This window comes from Marmota flaviventris, chromosome 1 (genome assembly GCF_047511675.1).
Source record: "Marmota flaviventris isolate mMarFla1 chromosome 1, mMarFla1.hap1, whole genome shotgun sequence".
Classification (NCBI taxonomy): Eukaryota; Metazoa; Chordata; class Mammalia; order Rodentia; family Sciuridae; genus Marmota; species Marmota flaviventris.
This window is the reverse complement of record NC_092498.1, coordinates 19,980,855-20,008,808: the sequence shown is the minus strand read 5'-3', so window position 1 is coordinate 20,008,808 and position 27,954 is coordinate 19,980,855. Positions and strand designations below refer to the sequence as shown.

The 27,954-nt window shown below is 42.0% G+C and overlaps 1 long non-coding RNA gene across 1 annotated transcript; it reads left to right on the top strand.

Moving 5' to 3' along the window:
- Positions 1–27,954, top strand: LOC114104118 (uncharacterized). The gene is made up of 4 exons (XR_003584789.2): positions 1–297; positions 4,247–4,359; positions 26,549–26,715; positions 27,574–27,954. It is a non-coding gene; the product is annotated as an uncharacterized lncRNA (long non-coding RNA).

Below are 27,954 nucleotides of genomic sequence, written 5' to 3'. Positions count from 1 at the left end.
GCTTCAGAGAGCTCTCTCCTGCACAGACACTTCAGACTCTTCAGTGATGCCCTTTTTGGTGCTCTGAAGAGGTGACCACGTGGGCTGCCAGCTGTCCTTGGTCACATTAAAGCCAAACCAAGCCTGGAGTAATCAAGGCCATGGGAGTTGAATTCTCACTTAATGTGTCACGGCCTGACAAAAGTCCTGGTGAAGGCACTTTTGGGACCTCTGTAGGTCACTTTCAAAGGATCTTGTCAAGCGGGAGCCCCTTCTGAACTCAGCTGCTGTTTGGCCTTAAAGAGCCAAGAACTACAGGTTTGTGGGGATTTTTTGTTGTGGTGGTGGTGGTAAAATTCTACATCACATAATATTTACCAATGTGTAGTCATCACCACTGTCCATTTCCAGAGCAATTTTAACTTCCAAAATTGAAGATCTAGACCATTAAATACTAATTCCCCATTCCTGTGTGGGCTGTGGGGTGTTTCTGGTCCCAGCCCCTGGCGACCACCATTCTGCTCTCTGCGTCTGCGACTTTGCCTATTCTAGGTGCCACATTAAGCAGAGTCATGCAATACTAGTAGTTTTGTGATGATTGGCTTATTTTACTTAGCATAACATTTTCAAGTATCATCCATGTTGTAGCATGTATTAGAATTTCATTACTGTTTTAGTCAGCTATTTTGCTGCTATGACTAAAAGATCTGACATGAACAATTTTAGGGGAGAAAAATTTTATTTGCGGGATCATGGTTTCAGAGGTCTTAGTCCAAGAATGCTGGCTCCATTCTTCGGGGCTCAAGGTGAGGCAGAGGGAAGGGGCTCACATGATGATCAGGAAACAGAGAGATTTCACTCTCCAGATACAAAATATACACCCCAAAGCCACACCCCCAATGAACCACTTCCTCCAGCCACACCTCACTTGCCTCCAGCTACCACTCAGTTAATCCCATCAGGGATTAATTCACTAGGTTAAGGCTCTAACCCAATCATTTCTCCTCCAAACCTCGTGTTGTCACAGTGAGCTTTTGGGGGACACCACATCTAAACCATAACAATTACTTACTAAAGCCAAATAGAATCCTGTTGCATGTATGGGCCACATTTTGTTTATCCATTCTTCTATTCAGAGACATTTGGTTTGCTTCCATCTTTTGGCCATGAGAATAATGCTGCTATGAACGTGAGTGTATAACTATCTGTTTGAGTGCTTGCTTTTATGTGGTGTGGGTATAAATGGATTGCTGGATCTTATGGTAATTCTGTGCTTAACTCTCTGAGGAGCTCAGACCCTGTTTTCCATAGAGGTGGCACCAATGTCCACTTCCACCAGCAGAGCACAAGTTCCAATTTCTTCACATCCTCACCAATATTTATTTATTTTCTTTTTTGTTTTATAATAGCCATCCTAATGAGTGTGCCATTTGTAGGATTTTGTCCTTTCCTTTTTCCCTCTTTGTGTCTCAAGTTTGAGGAGAAGGATCAATGCAGATGGCTTGAGTCCTGATGATCTGGAGACCTTGACAGCATAAGAAGCATCCCCAAGGGAAGAATTGTCCTCCTCTAATGTAGAATTTCTCAGCTGTGGCCCTACTGACATTTCAACTGGATAGTTCTTTCTTGTACTGTGCATTATAGGATGGTTCCCAGCTTCCCTGGGCTCTACCTGCTATATGTCATTAGTATCCCCTTCCTAGTCACACAGCCAAAGATGTCTCCAGACATTGCCAAATGTGCCTTGGGGTATAAAACAGTGCCCCGTGAAAAACCACTATCCTAAGTCATGGCTAGCCAGAGTCAACCTGACACATAAGATGGGGAGGAGAGGCTGCCTGAGTTACTGGGAGCTAAGCCTTATGAGGTCCAGTTTCAACTTACCTCAGTTTAGTTATTTATGTTTTCCTTGTCACTTAGTTGAGCTCACACTGAGCTCTTTTGTTGTCACACTATAGAAAACTGGAGTGTTTGTGCTGTGCCACTAGGGGACACTGTTGATCAAGAAAGGCTAAAGGTGTGTGTGTGTGTGTGTGTGTGTGTGTGTGTGTGTGTGTGTTTAGCAGACTTGAGGGGGTGTCAATTGCTGCTCCAAAGACTCAGTACCTAAAAACACCAGGTCCCCCAGCGCCTGCCCACCACACTCATGAGGGCACCATATCCATTTAGGAGACTGATTGGCTTCCTTTCTACACACTCATTTCATGTTATGGATTGTCTTTCTGTGACATCTGCTTCCTTCAAGATTGATTTCAAAGACCACCAGAAAATTTAACCAATCGGAATAAAAATGATCCATCTAAAATACCTCAAAAGAATTTGCCTCCACCTCCCTGAGCCTAGTGATGCTCCTAGATACCTCGCCATGGCTGCTCGGTCCTGATTCAGAATGTGGCAGCCCCCAGATGCTCTGTGTCCACACTCACTCATGCTGCCCAAGCTCCTTTGGCACTCAGAGTCCATTCCCACCCCTTTCTGGAATCCCCTTAATTGTGCAAGGAGGAGAAGCCCCAAACTGCTTTCCTATACTTCCTTAGAGCCAGTGTTCTAGATGCAGTTTAGATAGATTGTGTGGATGAGCTAAATTTGCATGCAGAGCACAGAAGCAGACAGAAGCCATCTTCCTGCATTGCAGCAGAGGGAAGCAAAGTGGGTGAGAGGAAAATCTCTGCCGTGGCTCAACTCTGCATCCCATAGTCTATCTGGTCCTTACTTCGGAGGTGTGAGGGAGTTGTGTGCACCATTAATAATAACAGCTTTCCAACCTACGGGTCAAGCTAGAGTAATTTGGTGTTGAAACCAAGAGTCTAGAGATGACCCCGCATGTGTGCCCATCCAGTGATTGCAGGAGCGCCTGATTCTCTATAATCAGCCCCTTTCAGCTAAAGTGGTTCTGGTTCCTGTGTTGGACCCTGGCTGACACCAGTGCACGTGCAACTCACATCACACACACACACCTTCTCGCCTGGCCCAGTGTATTTTTGCCCACCGTCCTCACTGTTTATTTAAATCTGGGAAGTTCTTATTGACCATCTACTGAATGACAGAACATGTTAAGTGCTGTCGGGTGTTGCCATTCAAAGGACCCTTCTATTGATCTTGTCTTAGGAAAACAGACTCTGAAGTTCAGGAACCAACACCCACAGAACAATACAAAGTCAATAAATGGATAGTTGCTAAGTGGTACAGCGTCAGACACCACTGTGGGCCCTAGGCCGCCGTAAGGGGTGTGGTCAATGGAGTTGCTTCATTTGGATAAGGTTGAACTAGACATGAAGGCTAGGTCAAGCCTGGGTGAATGAGGAGAAAGGGGATGGTGGGCAGGTATGAAGAAAGATGGGCAAGGAGTGATATCAGTATGTGTCAAAATCCTGAATTGATGTCCTTACTGTACCTCCTCTTCTAGGGGAGTCAGTGGTTTGACCTCTAAAAGCCTAAGATGTCTCATTTGAACAACATGAAAACCCTGCAAGGTTGTTGTGCGCATTAAATGAGATTAAAAATCTACCACATACTCTCTCTCTCTCTCTCTCTCTCTCTCTCTCTGCTATTTTGGGGGGAAGATATTGGTTCTCTAGATAACACATAATATGCATAATGAAGACCAGGTCTTCTCTGTTTGCCCCTCCAGATCCAGGGCCTCAGGACAGCACTTCCCTGTCCTGCCCTGACACTAGAACCTGACTGAGAGGGACATGGACAGCACCTGCAATACTTGTGCCCTCTCACTTCTGGTTGGGTTCAGCCCATGGAGGCTTCCACGGGAGAGTGGAGAGTGAGGAAGGAGAGGTCGGGGTGTTCCATCAGCTCCCTCTGTTTCTGCCACTGTCCATTCTCCCACTGAAGGCCACAACCTCTGGCCAGCAGCCATCTCTCTTCTAGTGCTTGATCTCCATCCTGGTTGCCATGACCACTTCAGGTCTGGGACAGTAGGGTCTCCCCAGTGCCAGCTCCCCTAGAGCCTCCCTTGCTGGTGTCCCTCTACTTTGCACATATCACTGGGTGTCGTCCTTTTAAAGAACCTTCTTTGAATACCCCCTTGGCTGTGCCATCTGTTTCCTGCCACAATTCTGATTGATAGAGAATGGCAGCTGCTATCTTCAAGTCACTTCTCTGGGAAGAACCTGTAATCATTTCTTGTTGTTTAATAATGCCAAGTCCAAAGTCATGTCAGTAGCATATGAAAAATGCAGTCAAGAAAGTTAATGGGGATTAGGTGATTAATGGGGATTAGGTGATTAATGACTGATCTTGCTATTGCCCCCAGCCACCAGGTGCACAAAGGAGAGGTGAAGCCTGCTGAGATTGGACATGGGGACCTCAGGAGTGACCCATAGGGAGTCTTCCATTGGTGTCATTCAATCATCTACTTGAAGCCAGGTAATTCAGAACACTCCTCTGCCCCTTTCTTTCTTTTCACGTCCTTTCTTCCATGTCAATGCTCCCCTCTTCCTTTTCCCTCCTGAAAGCCAAGGGAACCATGGAAGGGGGAGGGCCGACCTTGTGTGGAAAGTAGACATAGTGAAATATTGGAAAATTTCTTAGTCATTAAAGCCCAGAGGTTCACTGAGCAGCTAACCTACCAGATGAAGTCAGCACAGACAGATGACTCACGTCGACAACAGGGAGCCAGCGTCAAAGGGGAGAAGGACGGAGAGAGGGGCCAGTCCCAGAGAGGCTGTGTGGTCCAGTTCTGGTTCAGTACCTGCCTGGCTTTAGTGCACTCTCCCTCTTTCCTGCAAGGTGAAGGTCAGCAACTAAGACTCCATTTTTTGAACAAATGACAACTTTTGCAAACATAGGTATTCCATGTGTACGGAAGCTTAAAATGATTTTTAAAAAGTATTATTAATAGTGACATCACAGAGAAAAGTACTAGTCCAATTAGTTTTTGAATAAGAAATTACAGCCAAGGATGGTGGTGAAGGGCACATTAGACATGAATATGATATATCTGGTCTCATCCTATCTCCTTCCAATAGCTTTACTGTGGCTATGGGACTTGCCAACAGTCTTTGTTAGAACAAGCTGAAACCTCACTTCTTCCCAGAATTCATTCCCTTTTCTTTGACCAGATGTGCTTACAGCCCTTTATTTTGCATTCATGTCTATGCAGGAATGAATGAAGCACTCCAGGTTGTAGACGTTACTCCTCCACAAATTTGCCTAAGGACTAAAACCATGTCTTTTTTTTTTTTTTTCTTTTTCTTTTTTTGGTACCAGGAATTGAACTAAGAGACACTCAACCACTGAGCCACATCCCCAGCCCTATTCTTTATTTATTTAGAGATAAGGTCTGACTGAGTTGCTTAGTGCCTTGCTTTTGCTGAGGTTGGCTTTGAACTCATGATCCTCCTGCCTCAGCCTCCAGAGCTGCTGGGATTATAGGCGTGCGCCACCGTCCCCAACTCCATGTCTTTTATTTAAATAATTTTCAACAATGCTAAGCTAAAGGCTTTATAATTTTACATATGAGTAAAGCTTTAGAAAAAGATCTCAGAAACAGCCTGGCCCCAAACACCTCCATTTCCAAATGAAAGAAACAGACACAATCACTTTAACTATAAAACTTGCACTGGAATCCAGGTAATCTGGTATCCAATTTTGTAATCTTCCGTGGGACTATAAAGCCCTCTGATAGTTTGAAAGCTGGCTGGTCCTGAGGTATTTGTACCTTCATATTAGCTCAGACAGTAAGAGATGATATGGGTGGCTCTTGGAAGGAATGAATATCTTGAGCTAGTCTTCTCTGAAGATTCTGGAATATGATGGGCCAAGTCAGGAAACCAATCCACATAACTCTATGAAGACATTTCCCTTTGGTGTCTGGAGTGCAAGTATAGAAGGTCTGGGATGTCACCTCCCTGAACCCAGCTCCTTTTACTCCCAAGCTATGAAAGGATCCAAGCTCCATACTGTGGCTGACCCTTAAGAGCAGGCATTATCCACCTATTCCTGCACTGCTAACCCCTGAGATTGAGGATGTCCTGCTTAAAGTCAACATTAAGATCCACTGTTTGACGTGGGGTGAACTTCTCTCCTCTCTCTGTGGCTGCCTGTTAACGAGTGCCTCACACATTTGACTTTGACTTTATTGCCATTTCTGTTGAGGTTTATCATTTCCTAATCAGGAAAAAATTCCTCAAGAAAACGGCAGTTTCTTCTAGACTCACAACTACTTAGCTCCTGGGTACTTTCTCTGGTCCATTCAGATTGGAGCAGCAAATCACAGACTTTAAACACAGGTTGTGTTCTGCTCATTCAACAAGTGTCTACTCATTGTTTACCATATGCCAGCCCTGCAAAAGTCACAGGGGATACAGTCAGAATGACACCATCTCTGCCATCAAGGAGCTTAGAATCCAGTAGGGAAGAGAGGCCTACACTATAGTGTGATGAATGACAGGGCCAGCACTATGGAAGGCAAGGGGGGCATCAGGAGGGCAGGGGTCCCATCTTGGGATGGGTGTACTATTGTAGTCAGACTGCCTAGGCATTTCTTGAGAAAATAATATCAAGGCAGAAACTGGGAAGATGAGTAGGAGTTAAGCAGGTGAAGTTGTGCCGCAGTCTGGCTGGGCACAAAATCACGAGCCACTCACAGCCTTGTAGATTCAAACAGCAATTCTTTATTCCTGAACTCACACCGGCACTCTACAAACACGTTCTGGGCCAATCCACACCTCCACTGGGCTCTGTATCCCAAAATACTCTCTGAATCCTGCGAGAACTCAATGGGAACTCAAGGAGTGGGTGTGCCTGAGGCAGCAGGATACGTCCTATTCCCAGCAGGGTCCAACTTAAACCTGGATCCGCCCTAAACCCAAGGAGCGGGATACTCCCTATTCCCAGCAGGATACACCCTAAACCTGGATCCGCCCTGGTCCTTGAGCAAGGTCACCTTTCATGCAAAGTCACTGCAAATGATCTGGGTCCACAATGGAGAGTCCTTCCTCTAAGCAACATGGGGTAGGCTGATGAAGAAATTGCCATGCGACATTCCTACTTGGCAATGGCTCTCAGCAAAGTTGGAGGTGAGTGGTGAAGAAAGTGGTCCAGGCAGGAGAAGCTGCATCACACACTTTTGGAGACCTTCCTGTGTATTGTGTTTCAAGCCAAATCACTTCTGTGATATTGGATTCCCAGCCTGCCATAGAGTATCATATGGGGATAGGGAAGAGGTTTGTGGTGTGGAAGAGGAGGCATTTGAGGTGCGTGCCACAGAGTGGGCAAGCTGCCTATCCATCTGACAATGAGGAAGAGGCACATACTCTTCTGGATGTTCACATCTGTTCTGATTCTTATCTGTTGGCTGCCCTTAGGCAGATTATGTTTTATCTAAAGTTGATAAAGTATGAAGTTCAAGGGTAAAAGTTTTATAGTTAAGATGATTCTTATCTGTTCTGATTCTTATCTGTTGGCTGACCTTAGGCAGATTATGTATCATCTAAAGTTGATAAAGTATGAAGTTCAAGGGTAAAAGGGAAAAAAAAAGAGCCAGAGTGAGACAAACAAGGTGAGTGCATGCATGATCTTGAAAACCACCTGCAGCAAAGTAAATTTTGTCAACAACCATGGGGGAAACCAATGGTATGCCAACAGGGATGTGGTGTGATGTTAGCAGAGTCCCAGGTGAGAGGTCATATAAAGGTAACAGCCATAATAATCTTGGTGGTCCCTGACTGACTGGAAGGAAATTTTTCCTCATGGTGGAGGTGAGTGGAGACAACAGAGCCATCTTAGAATCCAGGTTTACAATATTAGGTAGTTTTGAGATCATCCAAGAACAGTAACTGTTCTAGGAATTTTTCCAAGGACAAAAGGCAAATAGAGCTTCAGGCACAAAGATATTTATCAAAACATTATTTACCTACACATATTCAAATTTTGGAAAAAGAAGAGGAGGATTAAATCAATTATATTATACCCCTAAGTGAAATATCAAGGAGCCATTGATATAAAGTCACAGGGATTCTTTTAAAGACAAGGGAAGATGTTTATGTCGCAAGTGAAAAAGGCAAGTTCTTACTTATAACAAGAGCTTTTATGCTTGTGTGTATATATGTGAATTACACTCTAATTCTTATTTCCCTTTTTTTAATATTTGTAATTTTGACAATGAACATACATTTCTTTTATCATTGAAAATGTTATTTGTAATGCAAAATATTTTGATGACAGTGACCAGCCATGAACCCTTCCACAATCACTCAGAGAGTTTCAGATTTCATTCATGGATTGAAGAAGGGTTATTCAGTAAATATGCCAATATGGTGTTAACTGCTGTCTCCCTTCTGATTGGCCTATGCTATAACATAATGGTGGCTAAATATTTTAAACATCATCCCTGGAAAATTTGTATCACCAGAAGCTTCATTTCCAAATAGGCATCTTTCTTGAAATGCTTGTGTAGTTTCTGTGGAAAAGTCATGGATTTTAATGCTGGCCCTGATTATTACTCTTGGGCAGATTATTTAATCTTTCCAAGACTCATCTATAAAATGAGAATAAGAAATGCCTAACCCAGAACCTATGCAAGGTGCTTGTGAGAATAAAGCAGGAAATCAAAGCCTCTGTCCCTCACAAGCACTCAATGGCCTCTTCTTTAAGTGTTTCAGAGGCGCCATGTTCCTGGTTGATGGCTAGTCTTGTAGTAATAAAATTTCCAAGCAGACCTTGGCTTAACATTGAATTCACAAAGTACCCGTTAAGTTTCTGTACCCTTCCAGCTATCAAAAATCTGGTGAATATTTCTCCAAGAATTGCTGGTTTCACTGTTGTTTTCCATGGTTCTCCTGAACTGGGCCATTGTTGACATGGGACATTCTTCAGCTGACCTCACTCTGCTACAGAAATTTCCACCAGTGCTCACTATCACCACTTCTACAGCATGGATGTCTCAGGTTGTTTCTGATGGGGCATGGGCAACACCTAGATATCTATGAAAGCAGAACTTTCCTGGGATTTTTCCACTAAAGTGGAACTGAAGATAAATCTTGGTTCTCTTTCAGCCAGAGAAAGTTTTTCTGTTAGGGCTTAATATTGCAGGAGGGAGCATGTACATAAAGTGGTGTAATGACCGAATCCATTAAAACTGAGAATTCCATAGCTCACTAATGATCTGGCTCGAATTTCCCAAGATCTTGTATTGCACATAACATCGGTTTTTCAGTTAGAGCTCTTTTATGTGTGTGTGCAAGGGCAACTTATATTGATATATTCATTTGAAGAAAAAAGACAGCAAACACTTCAAAATGCATCTTATGTTAATTTAAAGAATCAGAATGTGCACTTTAACACTATTCTATTACAACTAGAGCAAAGGTTGGCTGGTATTTTCCATAGTGGCTAGAGATAGTCATCTGATGAGGTTTTCTACTATGAGGAAGGTTGTTCTCTGTGGAGAAAGCTGATGTTGCTTAATAGGTATTTCTGAATTCTGAGGAAGGGAATTGACTTATTTTTTTACAGTTCTGGAAGCATGCAAACCAGGGCTTGGGAGTGATGTTGCGTGAGTCAGAGCAACACAGGAAGTTTTCATGGGTCGACAGATTCCATTCTTGGCAGCATTTAACATTGGCCAGATTTGCTCAAGATCCTGCATGCGTGGGGACCTTCTGCACCTGGTAGTGCCCGCCCAATCTGGAAATATGAGGGAGACTGTCTGTGAGCACAGGATATTTCCAGCTGCAGACACTTGGTGCCTTTTACATTTCAGGCCAAATCACTTCTGGGATATTGGATTCCTAGCATACCTTAGATTATCCTCTAAAAGCTGGGAAGGGGTGTGAGGAGTGCATCACAGGACAGGACAGGAAGAGCTGGCTATGCGTCTGACAATCCAAACGCAGTGCAGAACTGTACTATGGTCAGTGCCATCACTGAGATGCAGTTCTGCCAACTCCTCTGTGGAAGAAGGAAGAGAATTTTAGACTATATTTCAGAAAACTGTCAACATTCTCATCAGTAACAAGGAAAAATTATTTTTCTATTTTTATATGACTGGCAATTATCAGGACTTGGGAGAAATGTAAGGCAAGACGTCTACCTGGGGAAGCTGGGCTCTTGTAGGTAGAAAAAGGATTTTAAAATGCAAGGTGGCTTCCTTCTGCGAAGTGCCAAATGAATGATTTAGGGGGTAATTGCCTTGGAATTGAAAGAAAGGAAAATAATCAAGGCTCTGGGAAAAACCCATTCCCAACACCATATGACCAACTTCCTGTGGAGAGGAAGATATTTATTGGAAACATGATAGAACTGTCAAAAATCCAAGAAATCAATTACACAAATTGTGAAGCATAAGTCACAGTTCTATTTGTTCTGCAAAAGTATAAAACTTGCAATGTTTCATTAAGATAGAAAATAAGGACCCACCACTGCTTCCTCCAAGAGTCACACCTCCCTCCCCCTGGCCCCTTCCCCCTAGTTTAAATCACGCTGTCTGAACAGGCATTTTTTGCTGTTAACGTTTGTCATTTGCTGTCTATGAGAAGCCACTGGCCGTCAGGTTAATTCACAGGTGGATTTCATTTTTGCATCTTCTGATAAGATGATTGTTCCGGCCTTTTGTTTAATGAGGCAATTAAACATGGAGAATGCCCTGGCGTGACTCCACTATGAGTCTGCAATGTTAGTAAGTCATCGGATTTGTCAAAAATGTCAAGGACGGGCCTTGGGAGTCTTGAAGGACTTGGGCAGGGAGAGAGGCTAGGAAACTCTTTTGGGAAGGGAGGATTGTCACTTAAGATGTAGAAGTGGGTCCGACTGGGGGAGCAGAGAACAAATAGGGGTAGAGTGTGACTCAGGCAGAGCAGCCCTGAGGGGACTGAGGAGAACTGATCTAGGGTGGCAGGTGACCAAGCAAACCTTGAGTAATGAGTTGTGTGCCCATGTTCATGGGTGGGGGCAATCCCAGGAAGGATGGTGAACAGTGGCACAGTGAAAAAACCAACTGGGGCAGGAAGGGAGGGCTGTCCCTGTGGGTAACTGGGACTTAGCCCTACCGGGGTCCTTTGAGAGACACGACGAATACTCCTCAGGACTGAGATGAGAGGAAGCTGAGGTTTTGGGGGCTTTAACTCACTGGAGCTTCTGCCTCCCCATGAATGGGCTGAGTATGCTCTGCATGAGGTGCTGGAGGCTGCTACCATCCCCCTCGATGGGAGCTGTCCACCAAGAGGTGGGTGACTTCCAGGTAGGCAGAGACGATGGGTGGGCCCCCGTTAGCTTCCACTGTACATTCTTCTTGACTTTAGGGGAAAGTTTAAAGAGGGTTTTTCTGGTATCCCTGGCAACCCTTTTCTCCCTCTTTTTGTGCCCAATGGGTTTCCCTTTCCATCCTGCTTCCTACATCTTTCCAGTTAATTGAGTAGGGGCAGTGCAGGCTCAGAGGAAGGAAGCTCGGGCCTCTCAGCAGGTGGCCAAGCAAGAATATTCATTATGAAATTTCAGCTGCTTGAGTAATATGTTTAGGGGGAGGCAGAGGTCAACCCAGAGCCTTGGAACAGCAAACCCTTCAGGATTCTGTCAGATGTTAATTAACTCAGTCCTGTGACACTGTGGTGTTCTTGTTCCTGAATGCCTAGGACCTAGTTTCTGCAAGACCCCAAACCAGGAGATATTCTGTTGGCATTTAGAATTACTACAATTGTAAGGTGACAATGACCTTTGATGGGCACCTACTCTAAGAATTGAGAATAAGTATGAAATAAGTTTTAAAAATATTAATCTGCAGAATTCTTTTTTTCTTATTCTTACAAAAGTGGTGAAAAGAGTCCAAAGGATCACATTAACTCTCAGCCCAGGATGGAGTAAATCATCCTCTATCTGAAATTATGAAATTGTCTGTTCTTGACACATGCAGTCATCTCCACAGTGATTGTCATGTCACAGAGCAGACAAGAGCACTAACACAAAGAGAAATGGCATGAGTGATTCCGTTTCTATGCAAATAGTCTAAGTCAGAAAATAAAAGGAAGAAAATCTTTTAACACAAAAGTAAAATTATCCAGGAATTGATTTTTTTTCTTGAGGTACCATTTCTATTTATATAGATGATTTTTATGGGTTTTTTTTTGTATGGGGGGATAACAAGACTGTAAAGAGACAAGAATAATAAAAATCATGAGTCTCAAGCAACCACCTTGCTCAGCTTCTTGTTTCCAGGCAGCCGTGATAAGTGACATTGGAGTTCTGGAAGAGCCTGCAGGAAGAATGATCCACGGTCTTTTTCAATATCCCAGTTTACGTGTTTTAACCCCTCCAACACAACTGCCTCTTCTACTAGTTGTGCATGTTTCCTGCTGAATTTTAAGTCCATGCTTTATATTCTGTTCTCACTGGCATGCTGAGAACAGCTGGGTACCACAAGTGCCACCCTCTGTATTTATGATCCTCTCTCTGCCCCAACACTCTGGGTTCCTGCTATTCCTGAATGAAGGCCTTGGCCCTGGATGGAATAATGAAGAAGCGAAGAGGGGGTCATGGACCAGGGAGGGAGGAGCCAACTGCAAGTTGTTCCCCCAAGATTTGCATTAGTTATTTAAATGAAAATTACTTTTCCTAAATGTCTGCAAGCTGGAATGTTGTTGCGGCAGTTTGATGGTGTGGATATGGTCTGTCCCTCACAAATTCAAGTGCTGGAGATTTGGTCCACCATGTGGTAGTGTTGAGGTGGAGGAACCTGTAAGATGGGGATCTAGTAGAAGGTAATTAGGTAATGGGGCTCCAACCTTATGGATGGGTTAATGCTGCCTCTCAGGAGCTGGTCAGGTGTGGTAGGAGTGATAGAGGTTAAATGGCACACAAACAGGATTCAGAGCCATGTGAGGCAGCAGGAGTACTATCTCCATTCTACGTATGAGGAAACTGAGGTCCAGAGAGGGAAAGTGATTTACCAAGGTCATGTGATAATTCAGAGGCAATTCCATGAATAGCTCAACTTGCCTGACCCCTGATCATACTCTTCATTGTCCCAGACTTTCAGTTTCTACATATCCCTTCTCAAATCTCCCATGCTCCCCCAACCCAGGAATTATTTTAACCTATACATACTGATGTGTGGAAAGCAGAACTGGATGAGGACTTCAGTGTGCATTGTCTTGGGAGGTCCCAGGAAGCAGGAATAAAGGAGTAGGGAGAGTGAGACATGGAGGAGGAAGAGCTGATTAGGATGTGTGTGCAGCTGATTATAACTGTGACAATAGATGCTTAATCTCATTGGGCATCCTCTGAAGACCCTGGTAGAATGATTTCCCTTTTAAAAATGGTGGCTGGGTCACTTATCCTCTAACTTCTGTTCTGCCCTCCACTGGTTGAAGATCACCCACAAGAGTTTCATACCCCTCCATAAGCACTTCCAGCTTGAGTGAGATCCTTTGGCTTTAGAAGATGCCCCAAAGAAGAAAATGTGAAGAGATATGGTGGATGCTTGAGGTGGGAACTGTGGAGTCAGTGTGTATGGAACTGCCCAGTGTGGTGTGGCTGAAATCAGGTGGGCTGAAGAGTCGGCACCTGGGCATCAAAGTGTCCATCTCACTATCCTTAAGGGAGTTGGAGATTTTTAAAAAAATGACATGAAAAGTGGGAATGACCAGGAGTGAGTAGATGGGTGAGAAGAAGCTTGAGGGTGGCAGGGGAGGGCAAAGAGATGAGAGGTCATAGGAACATTTGGCTTCCAACTAGGTTCTCTTCCAACAAACAGCCCCAGATCTGGAGTCAGCAGATTGAGGCTCAAGTCCCAGTGCTTCATGGGGTCTAGCTATTTCACCAAAGATAAGTCTCTTGACCTTTCTGTGAGTAGGAAAAGTGATTGAAGTTTTTTCACATTCTTCATGTGATATTGTGAAGCTCAATTGAGCTAGTGAACAAAGGGTTTGGTAGGATGAGATGTGCTAAGCAGAGGTGAGTTGCCATTATTTTTAGAGAAGGTGGGATCAGTGCTGCTTGAGCTGTAAATCTCAGATCCTTACTTTCACTACAACCAACACAGAACTTTTCCATTTCTAATAAATAATTTTAACCTACAACATATCTATGGTTCTTAATCTCATTATTAATCTTTATCTGTCGTTTGTTCAATTGCTTTAAACGTGTTGTTTAATCCTCTTAGACATTGCTATTGGGAATATAAAATGGTGGAATTAATATAAGAACCAAGTTGGCAATATCTATCAAAATGAGTGTATTTATCCTTTGGGTCAGCAAAACCACTTCTGAGAAACTTATTCTTCTGATTATCCGAATATACGTGAAATACTTGAGTATGAAATTATTTATTAGTTTTGTTTGTAATAATGGAAGATGTGAAAAGTATAAATGTTTACAATAAAGTATTTGCCAAGTAAATCATGGTATATCCACCCTGTGGAATCCCATGTAGCCGTAACAGCAACACAAATCTAGACTCAGGATGTTCTAATATATAAAGAGCCTGAGGATATTTTTCACTAGGTGATAACAGCAATGTGTAAAGCACTAAGTAAACAATGCTTAGTTTTGCCTATGAAATGGAAAAAAAAACCCAAATATGTAAGACTATAATAAAAATGATTATCAGTGAGAGCTGGAAGCTGACCAATGGGGTGGTCAAGTTCAGGGATAAGAGTGAGCCTGTTCAATGTATGACTTTTTATTATTTATTTCGATATCTGACCCAATGTATTGCCAGCTCCCAAATAATAATGAAAAAGGAATAATCAAGAATGATCCTGTTCCTGGAATTCATTTGTTAAATGAAAACTGGAAAATAGAGCTAGGAGATAGGAGCTGGTTGACCAGATGACTGATGGCAGAACTGAAATTCTAGTAAAGGGCTTGGAGAAAGTCAGGATCATCATATGACCTGAGTGCCCTGCTGTTATTAGGAACTTTGAAACAAGTAACCCAAAAGCACTCCAATCATATTGCATTAATAATGCAGAGAATGAGAAGATATATAAAAGTTTATTAACAATATTGTCAGTATTTTTTTAAATATTTATTTTTTAGTTTTAGGTGGACACAATATCTTTATTTTATTGTTATGTGGTGCTGAGGATCCAACCCAGTGCACCACATGTGCTAGGTGAGCACTCTACCACTTGAGCCACAACCTCAGCCCTGTCATTGTATTATTATTATCAGGATCTTTTGTATCTAGTAGTCTTTGCTTACCCATAGGGAATATGTCCCAAGACTCCTGGTGAATGCCTGGGATTGTGGATGGTACTTAACCCTATATTTACTCTGTTTTCCTATGTATAGATACTATGTATACATATCTATGATAAAATTTAATTTATAAATTGGACAAAGTAACAAATAAAAACAATACCTAATTATAAGCTAGAATAAGTATAACATCATGCTATAACAAAAGTTAAGTGGGTGTGATCTATCACTCAGAATATTTTACTATACTATTCTCACCCTTTTTCTTGTGGTCATGTGAGATGATAAAATGAAAAAATGATAAGATGAATGAGGTGAGTGACATAGGGGTAACACGATGCTGCTATGCAAGGATCATTTAAACATCAGCATTACAATACTGTGACATTTGATGAGATAACTGAAGAAACTACTAAGTGACTATTGGGTGGACAGCATATAAAGTGTGGATATGCTGGACAGAGGATGATTCATGTCCTGAGCAGGACAGAGTAGGATGTGTGAGATTTTGTCAAGCTACTCAGAATGATATAAAGTTTATATGAATTATTTATATCTGGATTTTTCCATTTAGTATTTTTGGATCTTTCCTGGCTTTGGGCACCTAAAACTATAGAAAGTAAAATCTTGGATAAAGAGGGACGGCTGTAGTTTATCTCATTAAGTCCTCCTAACAAAATTGTGCAATATTATTATATCATCATCATCTTCTCCATTTAATGAGAAAACTAATCTCAGAGAAGCTAAATAATTTCCCCAGGCCACAGAGCAAGTTGGAACTGCTCCGGGGATCCAAAATCAGGCCTGTTTGATTAAGAGAGAGAGGAAAAAAAATGCAAATTAAAACTATCAGATGCAAATTTAAACTATCCTACTCAGCTATTTGTTCAAAAAATGTTAGGTGAATATCTATCAAGCAGCAAGTTATACATTACAACCTTGCCACACATCCAGCAGATTGACTTAAGTATAGAATGGCTGCCATTTAGGGTTTGTTTCAGGAGTTTTCTACTTGCTCTTCTGTAAAGGTGGTGGAAAATCTAGCAGCTTGTAGTGTGATAAGTTTTCACCTTATTGATGGCTACTTAAGACCACTGAGAATAAGGAGGAAGGAATGTAGACACTAGAGTACTGGCTCTAGGTGCAGGTATCCCAACCACTGCTCATATGTAGCTCTATGAGTGTCCTATATTCTGATCAATCAAACCTGGGAGAGGAGGAGCAAAAGAGATTAGAGGTGGAAATGAGGAGGGCAGAGGAATCTCCCTAACCACCCCATCTTGGCCATTTATGCACATATCTGAGCAACACTTTCTTTGGACTCTCGGAGGGGAGATTATACAGAGAAATCCCCCAAATCTCAGTGAAAGCACGGGTATGTCAATTTACATTTTTACTAACAATCCGAAAGATGAATTTCCAGGGCAACTAAAAGCTTTTGGTAAAAATGTGATGTTGTTAAGTATTGAATCTAAATGATTTTGGGGTGGTGGTGCTGGGGATCAAACCCAGGGCTTTGTGCATGCATGCATGCTAGGCAAACACTCTGGTACTGAGCTACACCCGCAGCTGAATCTAACTGATATTTCAAGGGATCTTTCTCAGGCTTGATTTTGGTCAGTTTGCTTATAGAAGCAGCTCTTCTATTTGTGTGAAGCCCACTGGACTGGAGGTGACTTTTGCTAATACATCTCTGCTCAAAAAAAGCAAATAAATTTTGAGAAGTTTAGGAGAAATGTACCAACATCAATTCACAAAACAAGTCAAAGCACTCCACAGTTTGTCAAAAAGAGGATCTGAAGTAGCACCTGACTATCTAGAATCTTCCCTAGAAAAACCTCACTTATCCCTCTTATTGAAGTCTGGTATATCTGATTTCCTTGTGTGCTATTGTCAATACCTCACTCACCCACTTGAGCTATATCCAGTTCCATTCTATCTTAACTGTTTCCCTGCAAGGTATTGAGCTCAGGGGATTAGGAGTCACAGGGAAGGCAAGATCAGGATGGATAATTTTCGAAACTAGGATACTTAGTAAGTGAAAAGCAGCCCTGTGAAAGTCCACCGAGACAAGAGTCATTATTGATTGATTCTAATTCTCAATCCATATTCATTTTATTAAGGACCTCAGAGCTCTCTTCAGAGTTAAACTTTCAGGACCTGGTAATACCCTTCAGAATGTTACCACTGAAAATCAGGTGGGGGCTCACATGTTGGTATATGCATCAGAGAGACATTGGGAGGCAGAAATGAAGAGGGCAGAGAAATCTCCCTACCTGCCTCATCTTGGCCATTTCTGCACATATCTGAGCTAGGGAGGACGCAAGGCCTGATCTTCTTGCAGTTAGACAGATCACGTGATTGGTTCCAGCCAATGAGCTGCGGGGTGGGGGGCCATATTAGGATTGAATATCTATTTGTTGGGCTGAGAACCTTCAACCCTTTCTGTTCTTGTCATGGTGATCAGAGAAGCCGGTGTTGAGAGAGACAGAGAAGTATTGGGACTATGTCCTCATGGAGGACAGCTGTTGGAGCATTCGAATTCCACTTTGGTGAGTGACAAGTAAATGCTTATTGCTGATCCCCTGGGATATTTGTGTTGCTATTATGGCACATCTGGATTATCCTGGCTGGCCCAGTGTATGCATTCAGCTGGCCACTCCTCTCTCAAATGAGCCAGAGTCACCTGTAAATACTAAGAGTTAAAAGCTCAGCCACCATCTCACAGCATTCTAAAGGAATAACCAAAATTTCTATTGCCATCACTTACAACTCTTCAGACAGGTAAGAGAAAGACACTAATTCCCACTTGAGTTAGTGCCATCTTTGTTGATGTAAATAAAAGGAAATACCAATTTTAGCAAATCTGAGGAACAAAGAACTTTAGTTTGTTGTGCCATAACTTTAAAAGTTGGCTTTGTCAGGCACTGGGACACCTGCCTGTCATCCCAGAAACTCAGGAGGATGAGGCAGGAGGAACACAAATTTAAGGGCAGCCTCAGCAACTTAGTGAGACCCTGTATCAAAATAAAAGATAAAATGGAGTGGTGATGTAGCTTAGTGGTAAAGTGCCCCTGGGTTCAATCCCCAGTACCAAAATAAATAAATAACAATTTTTTTTATTTGTTTAGCAATAGACTCATGAAATAAGCCTTTAAAAGCTACATGTCGGGCTGGGGATGTGGCTCAAGCAGTAGTTCACTCGCCTGGCATGCGTGCGGCCCGGGTTCGATCCTCAGCACCACATACAAAGATGTTGTGTCCGCCGATAACTAAAAGCTACATGTCATAACTTAAAGCATGCTATAATTTCTGAATCAGTCCCCCCACTTCTGTTTCTCCTGTCTTCTCATTCTGCAGCATATTACCAAGATTTTCTAACCTCAACTCAAGAAAATAGGATTGTGGACCACTTAGTATATTTTGGCTGCAAGTAGCAAAACTCCACTACCCAAAGTAGTTAAAATAATAAGAACATGTATGATCTTGCATTGTTGAAAGATCTGGGGGTTTCTTGGGGTTGGGGTTGGCTCATCTCAAGATTATTTTCAAGGCTGAGAATGACATGGTGTACAGTGCCAGACATCCCTTCCAGATGGGACAATGTCCAGAGAAAGAAGTGAGAAATCTTGTGTTTCCCACATAAAAAAAGAATTCTTTCCCAGAAGCCACTTGTCATTAGCCAGAAGGGGTCTCATGCCCAATTCCAAAGTGATTTCTGGGGAGAAAAATAACATGGTTGTGACTGGTTTGGAAACACCAGTCCAGGGGTAAGACAAGTGTTTGTGTGGAGAGAATGTTGGGGAATATCTCCCAGACTTCATCTCCACTTCCACTTGACATAGTCAGGATGCTCATGCATTTATTCCTTGGTCTTGTGGTAATATCCTGTCTACCTGCTCTGGCTCCCATGTCTTTGTGAAGACCACTCTGTCCACTTCTAGACCAGGATTCTTAAAACTCACTTCTTGTGTAACATGTGCAACCTATTTATGTTAAATACCTTTCTCTTGCTTTTGATTTTAGGTTCTGGCTCTTTTTCTAGGTGGGGTTTTATCACTCTGATCTGATCTATCATAGGTAAGCAACCCACACCCTTCAAATTGCTCTCCATTCTCCCTCCCTCACACATTCATTCCTATTGTCTCTCCCATTTCAAAGGTGCTGGTCCATCTTCTCTGCCTGACCAAACCCTTCCCTTTCTTAAACATTTAGCTAATGCACCTTCTCTGTGGAGGATTTCTAACTGCCCCAGTGCTGGCTTCTCTCCTCCTTGAATTCTTATATCTGGTTTAGACAATAGCACAACTGTGATCCTTAGCATGTGTTAGCTGATCTCCCCAAATACATGGGACGTGGCTTGAGAGTAGAGTATGGATTACAACTCGTTTCTGTCCCACACCATCCTTACCACAGTCTTTGGCACTCCTTTTTGATTTTTTAGTCAATCACGAAGTCCCACTCCTCACGGTCACACTTGGTGACTTCAAGCACAGATGAAGTCAAATCCCTTGATCCTGCTGGTAAAGTTTTCACTAGCTGTGCACCTCCTGACACTCAGATGACACTAAGAAAAATCTCCCATGAGTAAATTCAAGACTGGGAGTTGAATTTTTTTTTTTCTGAACATTTCTAGCCCACTTCTAAAAATGCAAATCTGTATATCTGCTTAGAAGGCCATGTTTTTGGAATTGCATTCCAGAATACATGCAGGAGGTTGACAAATATTTTGTTTGGATTCTTAAACCACAGAGTTCCAGCCATCCATATGTTCTTATGGAGGCACTGTTCTTCATATATGAAAATAAAGACTTAACTCTCAATTCTTTTTTTTTTTAATGAGAAAATGTCAATAAAGACATTCATTGTGGCTAATAAGTTTCAACTAGACTTGGGGACAAGCACAATTGAACAGACAGAAAGAAGACCGCCCCTACAGGAATCAGTGCTGTTCTGGGTTTTGTGCACCAGGCCCCGACCCTCTGGATGCTGGACTGCTTATGTCATGTGTGTGTGATAGGAATTAACATATGATTCTGTGTCCCTGCTTTATTGCTGAGGTCCATAATGAGTCACTATAATTAAACACCATTTGCCTGGTTAGTTAGTTCAGGTGTCTAAATCTGTCACAATAAAGTATGTGATGTTAAACATGTTTGGATTGGAACCTTCTGGAGCCAATGCTAATGCAGACAGCTATATTAATCACATGGGAGGTTATCTTATTTGAGATTTTTTATGCACCTCTGAGTTACAGTGTTTCATCCATCAAGGGCTTGCTGAAGACATCTGTAAACTTTGATTTATTGCACTGTTCCTGGTACAGAATTAAATAGCATTATGCTCAAATATATTGGCTTAATTGACAGGTAGAGATTTAATCCCGTTAATTATCTAGCCTGCTTGAAAGCTTCCATTAACCCCTTGCTGAATCAGTGGGACTAAGAAGAGGTATTCACCTATTTGGGGCTCAGGTAAATCCATCTTTGTCCTCTTTCTTCAAAAAGTTTATGCTTACCAGCCCCAAATTGTAAGTGACCCCAAACATCTATGGGAGCAGCACATCAGCTAGAGGGAGTCCCTGTTTAGACTCCACCCAGCCTACCCCTTAGTAGTTGACATCAGGAGACTTACAGCCAGGGTCTCTCTTGGCTTTAGGTTTTGGATGTGAGCATTTAATGATATCAGGAGTATAATACTTGTTCATTATTTAATCAATATCATTTTATTGGCAATTTATTATATTCAGCAACTTTGCTGGGCTGGAAAAAATATGTAAAGATTTAGACACCTGTAAAGGCTGTTGAGACTCTCAAAAAAATGTTATCAATTAGAAAACATAAAGAACTCTACAAACAGGACACGCATTAGTGATAATAATCTGTGTCATTATAATAATATATGTTAGTAGGTAACCACACCAGAAACCATAATGCCATTAAACTTTCTCCTTCTAGAACCAGCACTTTAAACAAAGGACATTAATGGGAAAATTTCAAACTTATGGCAAAGGGGCTTGGGAGATATATGAGGGAGACAGATTCTTCTGAAGCTTTTTAACTCACCCCTGCCATGTTCTCTGCCTGCACACCTCACAGGACCCCATGAACAGAACCATCTGCTAGGTTTCTCTGCTCCCCAGATAACATATGTCTTCTCTGTTCCTGGTCACCGTGCTAGGTGTGCAGGACACAGAGCAAGGGCAACTTCTCTGCCTTCTTGGAGCTGACAGTCCAAAGGAGACACAGACATCTCTAAGAGGTCATGATGTAGGGGATCAGAGGGAGCTACCAGAGCCCAGAGGGGACACACTTAGCCTGTGAGGATTCAGGAAGCCTTCCTGAAGGAGGACCTAATTTGGGTTTTAACAAATGGTTAACAGTTACTCAGAGAGAGAGAAGGGTGTATGAAGAAGGGGAATCTGGGAGTTTGCATTTTGTACTAAACCAGCCAAAGCCACAGGAGAATAAAGCAATGAGGTGCTCATAGGAAGCCACAAGCAGTTGGTGTTGTAACATGAAAGGCAAGGAGTAGCTGAAGCTGGAACTGACCAAGGGCTATGTCACAGAGCAACTTGCAGGCCAGGCTAGGCACTTTGAACACAGTGTTCAGGAGCCAGTGGAAAATTCCAAGTGGAAAAGGAAAATGCTTGGGATTTTTAAAATAGGTCCATCTGGTGATTAATCTGATGGCACAGTAGAAGAGTTATTGATGTTTTTCTCAACTTTTAAATGAAGAAATAAAAATCCTTTTTCACATTTTGAGAATGCTTTGTGCACTATCAAAATCATGACATTTATATAACCTTTTTATTTTGATACAATTTTAGACTTTCAAAAAAGTTGCAATAAATTCAAAGAACACCAGTGTAACCTTCACCCCGATTCCCCAATTGTTAACACAGTTGTTGACATTTTATCCCATTTGCTCAACTATCTATCTACACCTGGGTACATAGACACACACTTGTTCAGTGAACTATCTGAATGTAATTTGCAGATATCATGGCTTTATTCATATGCATAAACATTCCAGTATCTAAATCCTAAGAACAAGAACTTCCTTATATAACAACAATAAACATGAAAATCAGAAAATGTAACACTAATACAATACTATAATAATCCAATTTTGCAAGTTAAACTAATAATATTTTTAAGACACGTGACTTAAAAGGACATCTGATTCTATGCAAACATCTTTCAACTGAAGATTATCACTAAAATGAGATTAACCTCTATAATAATATTTTTTAGATTATTACAAAAACAGAAGTACAGGAATTAAAAATTCTCATAGAATCTGTGGGTTCCTGGATCCACATTTGACAAAAAGTTGTTGAGAACCAAAGTAGAGACGGGAAGAGCTCTATTGCTGTGCCAGTGCGGTTGGTCTTTTACTGGCCACAAGAGCCACCATCTCAGAAAGCCAGGGGAGGTGAGAGCAAAGGCCTTCTCTCAATCCAGAAAGATTGAATACAGACACCTGATTGAACAAGGCATCAGGGGAGGAGCTTCACACACTGACTTACAAGCCACACACAGAGCTGAAGAGGAAGTCTGACCAGCACCCAGCAAAGTTACTCCTCATCTTCCTGCAGCCACCAAAACTGGAAGAAACAGAAAGAGAACTGAGGGAGAGAGAAGGACCTAATTTCCCCAGCTCAGTGAGAAAGCAGATCTCTGAAATGAGAGGAGAATTTTACTACAACCACATGCTGGCAGTATGTAGGAAGGCAAGCCTCTGCTATGAAACAGAATCAAACCAGGAGAGAGACAGCGGAGAGGTTCGGGCAACAGACGAGATGACAGTGGAGGCAGTGAGGAGAGGGTTGCTCCGGGCACCTGCAGTAGAAGGTGATAGAAGCGCACTCCCTGCAATTTTAAGAAAGCTCTCTGTGTTAGAGTAGGCAGTGCAGATAAGGGCAAAGAATGCTAAAGAATAGGTCGGCTTCAAAGTCAGTCACTGTAAACAGAGCTCTTATCAAGCATCTGTGGAGTTTTACCAAAGCTGATCATAAATACCAGGCCCAGCGATGACCTCCACGTGTTCAGATGAGTTGAGATCACTACACGCACTGAAAAAGAATGCAGAATGAGACATTCTGGCTCCCTAACAGAACCTTGGTCTCTTAATCTGTAAATGTGAATGTTTAAGAATAGCTAACTTCTATGGGTTTCGTACAGAGGAAAGGAGTATTTGCAGAGCTTATCAAGGCTCAATGCTTGTTGTCTATTGGCATTATTATTATTATAATTATTATTTCTTGAACACATTCTCTATCCCCCAAATAACAAAATCTCAAAGGAATAAAGCTAAACATCCAGTCAGTTAAAATAAAACGAAGTTTAATCTGCTGTTGAATCAAATGGACTATTACAACTACAAGGGGAAAAACAAAACAAATCACCTCATTCAAAGTCCAATGGGGGCAGCCAATGCTCTATTAAGAGGCAAATTCATGGACTTAAACCATGTTCTTAGTTTGGGGGGCGGGAGGAAGAATAGAATAGAGCAAGTCTTAGGAAAATGGAATATAATGGCAGAGGTAACAACAGATATCATATTTTTAAAAAGAAGCAAATGTATATAATTATAACACACTAATTAAAATAAAAATAATAGAATAGAGTAGAGCAAGTGGACTACCAGGAAGGAGGAGAGGGAAAGGAAAGGAACTGGGGAACAAGATGCACTAATTATGTACAAGTCCAAATATGGCATAACGAATCCCATAATTATGTATAATTACAATGCACCAATACAAAATTTAAAATAAAAATACAAATAACAAAATATAAAGAAAAATATAAATATAAAAAGCAGAAAATTAACATAATTTGGGAGGAAAATAGCCAAATACACCCACTACTTGTACGTGTAAGCTTTAAAAACAGAGACATGTGACACGTGTCTAGTAACAAGATTGACTACTGTGAAATTGTTAAATTCTTCCCAAAATAGTTTTTTCATATTTAAAAAATTCAATCAATATTCTGATGGGACTATGTTTTTTGGCACTTGGCAATATAATTATAAGGTTCATCTGGAGAACAGGTGAGAATAGCTAAGAACATTCTGAAAATATTCTAATAATATTAAATTAATTTGAACAGTCTAGATTCAGAAGAAAAGTTATTTTGAGAACAGACTGACATCAACATAAAAAGAACCTTAAGCAACCTGATACCTTATGGAAATACTAAACATCTCAGATTCACACCTACTCAGCCTCAGCTCTAGATATTTCTTCCTCTTGCATGTGCAGTCCTCTAAATCAAATAACAGAAAAGTAGGTTGAGAATAAATCGCTTGTGTGGCCCTCCACACGAACCTAGAAAAACAACAGAACTCTAAAACAAAAAAATCTTTGACTCTTATTCGAGTGGAATCCTGTGTTATTTACCAAGTTTTAAAATTTCTTTCAAAATACTCATTTTTGTCCCCAAAAGGAATTTGGCATGCATTATAAATCCTTTTCATTTTTTTTCAATTCATGGGTTTTTCCTCATATTCAGGTTTGAGGTTGGGAAGGTCATGTTCAAATTTTAGCTTTGTTGCTCAAGGACAAACCCTGCTACTCTAAATATTATCCAAAATAACTGCTGGAATGATTCTAAATATAGGTTCATTTTATAAGTTGGGTCTAAAAATAAAACATATTGCCTCCCTCTGGCATCTGAAGGAAGGAAAAAGAGTTATTATGGTGGGGAATGTGGCCTGGGGCTGGTTAGGCCAGGATGCCTGAGGCTAGCACAGTAAGGTGGAAGGGAGCATACGAAGCTCCCCAAACAAAAAACACAGCACACAGAAGGATGGGAGGTCTGGATGTGCAGGAGGAAAAGTATAGCAACCAGGTGCTGGCGTCAAGACAGATTCCAGGTTCTCACTACCACACCTGGCCTTGGATGAAGAGACCATGCTCTGGAGTCAAAGGACCATAAACAAAGTCCCAGTATTACTTGCCTTAGAGCATATGGGCACTGTAAGTCTAAAGTTTCCACCACAGAATAGAAGAAAATGAGATGGGAAGTGGATAACTGTGTAAGTAAAAGAAATGCTGAGAGGTGAGTCTTGGGGAGTGATAAACTGATGTGACTCCATTTTTGAGAAACCAACCTCTACCTCAGAGCAAAGCCTGTCCAAGGAAGGGGGTGTGACCCTTGTCCTTGGAAAAACCCACAGAGCACTCCTAGGCACATTCTCATCCTGCTGAGTTGTTTATCTACAAATAACAGGAGAGATCTGCCACATCAGGTGTCCCTGACTCAGTTAGGCTAGGTGAAGACCCATAGCAACCCCCTTGCAACCACCAATCAGCATGAGACAGTGAAAATACCTGGGATGCCAAATGATCCCCCAGTAGTTTATGGTGGTTGATAACATGTTGGGAAACCATGTAGTTTAGCACGTACACCTCTCGTGGCTTAAACCAATCAGTTCAAACGAATCCCCCTATTGTACTAACCAATCACCCCTACCCAACTTGTTCCCTCCAGTGAATGTGCTAATCAATGTTAAGAGTCATTGTTTGACCTTCCCGTGGTATGGAATGATTTGCTGTGTGATGTTGTGACGCATAGAGTATCCCCTCAAAACCTATAAAATCTCACTGGACAAAAGACCGGGACTCACTCCCTGGGACCGCTGCATCGGGAATGGTTGTGAGTCCAGGCTCGAGCTTGCAATAAAGACTCTTGTATGATTGCATCAGATTCGGCTCCTGGAGGTCTACTGGGGTCCCACGAATCTGGCATTACAGGGAGAAATGTTTTTACTGTGGTATTTGTGTGTGTGTGTGTGTTTGTACGAGAGAGAGAGAGAATATAATAGAAAATATTAAACATTATGTGGCACACAGTGTGAAGGAAAGCTACAGACATTGATGCCAGTTAAAAATACAGAAGAACCCACAGAAGAGCAAAGTCATGGAATTTTTGTGTAAAAATAAAAGCAACCAAGTAGACTAGAGGGTCCAAAGAGGTGCTTCATTGCAGTTTTTTTGGAAGAAAGAAGAGACCCTGAGGTCAAAGCATGCAGCCTTTGAGTAACTGATTAGAACCCCATTCCTGCATGCTAGGGAAGAAGCAGCAGGTACCAGGATGAGAGAGGAGATGGTACAAGGTCAGGGAGTCTTCTGTACCTGGCTGTAACTTGGCTGCAGGTAAGGCTGGTTGGGAGAACCTTAAACAACCTGAGTCCTGGGAGAGAGGCCAGCGTAACACGAGGATCTCCTTGGAAGACTCCAGCACAAGAGTTATCACCATTAACACAAACTTTCCTTTTCTTTACTCTTTACGCCTGCCCCATTGCCAATTATTAGATGAAACAAACAAGTATTGACATGGAGTAAAACTTACAACAGCATTGAACTCTCAATTCTCTTTCTTCTCTTAATTTGTGCCCCATCTTTTTACAGCTTGAGGAGGTTGAAAGGATATTGATGACAACATGGCGAGTGTGGAACAGACAGAAGAATAGATGGTGGCTTCCACATTGTGAAACTGATTGAACTCCTCTGGCAGGCTGTAAAGCCAATGGGCTTGCTCTGAGATTTATAGGAACAAGACTTTTAACCTTTCTCAGGTAACTTCTGGCATGACTTACCCAGAGGTACCACGATCTTAACTCACATGCGTCAACCAAGTTGCTTGGGAGTTCTAGGAATGATGGAGGGATGGAGAAGCCGCCATGGAAACTCAGAAGTGTCTTGGCTTGGAGGTGGAGCAGTCTCTGCCCCTTCCTGATCAGGAAGAAGAATCTTTGTAACACTGTCCCTTTGTCTGTGTCCCCCAGAAAGGAAGGAGAAAAGAGAGATGGGGGAATAGTAGAGAAGAGAAGGTTAGTTGCATTCTGTTTCCACCACACTTTGAAGTTATTTGTAAATAATCTTGAGCTAGACAAGCCACCTTGCTATGTGCTGTGAAAGGCAAATGTCCCAGCACGAACTTCATTGTATGGATTGTCTCTCACTCTTTATAGAAATCTGACACAAAGACCCTCATTGGGTCGCCTTGCTATCCTTGCTGAGATTGTAAGGTTGTTAATATTTTTAATGCTAAAATTCTTCCCAAAGCATTGAGGCAGCCTGGGGGTCAGGGTGTCTCATGTGAATTCTTTGCATTAGTTCTCTTGGCCATGCACTGGGGCCTGCAGGTTTCCTATCTGTTCATTGGATGACACTAGATCAGACCAACTCCAAAAGCATCATAGAGGCACAGACTCTTCACCTGGGCCACCAGTGCAGCAGCCACCAGCCAATGTCTGATCTGAAGGACTAGTATCTGGGTATGAGAACTATCAGGCCCTTCTGAAATCCTCTGACATTATCACCCATCAATGCAGAACTGATGGGACCAATATGGTGGGTGCCTCGTGTTCTCAGGGCCCTGCAGAGATAATGATGAAAACACTCTCTAAGACTGACTTTCTCTTTTATTGCAGAACTCAGCCATGAGCACTTGTGTTCAGGTCAGGAGATGGTCTCTGTGACAGATGCCTTACTCTACTCAGCTGCAGTTCTCAGGCATGATGAGATGAAAAAAAAATCATCTTAGGAAGAGACTTGCCTTTTTTGAGAAAATGCCTTGAAAAGCTCACTTTTGCAGTCAGTTCCTTTGAAGCATGGCTGTTTTCTGGGACTAACATTTCTGAGAAAGAACCAATGTTATTTTGTGTAAGAAAAGAAGAGCTTTATTTATGTTTTTATTTTGTCTTGGGGCACAAGAGTAAAAAGGAAGAAGAACAAGCTAGCAAGGTGGTAGGAGGTTATGTGTTGTGCGGTGTTATGCATCTTCACCAATATCATTAAAAATCATAAATGTT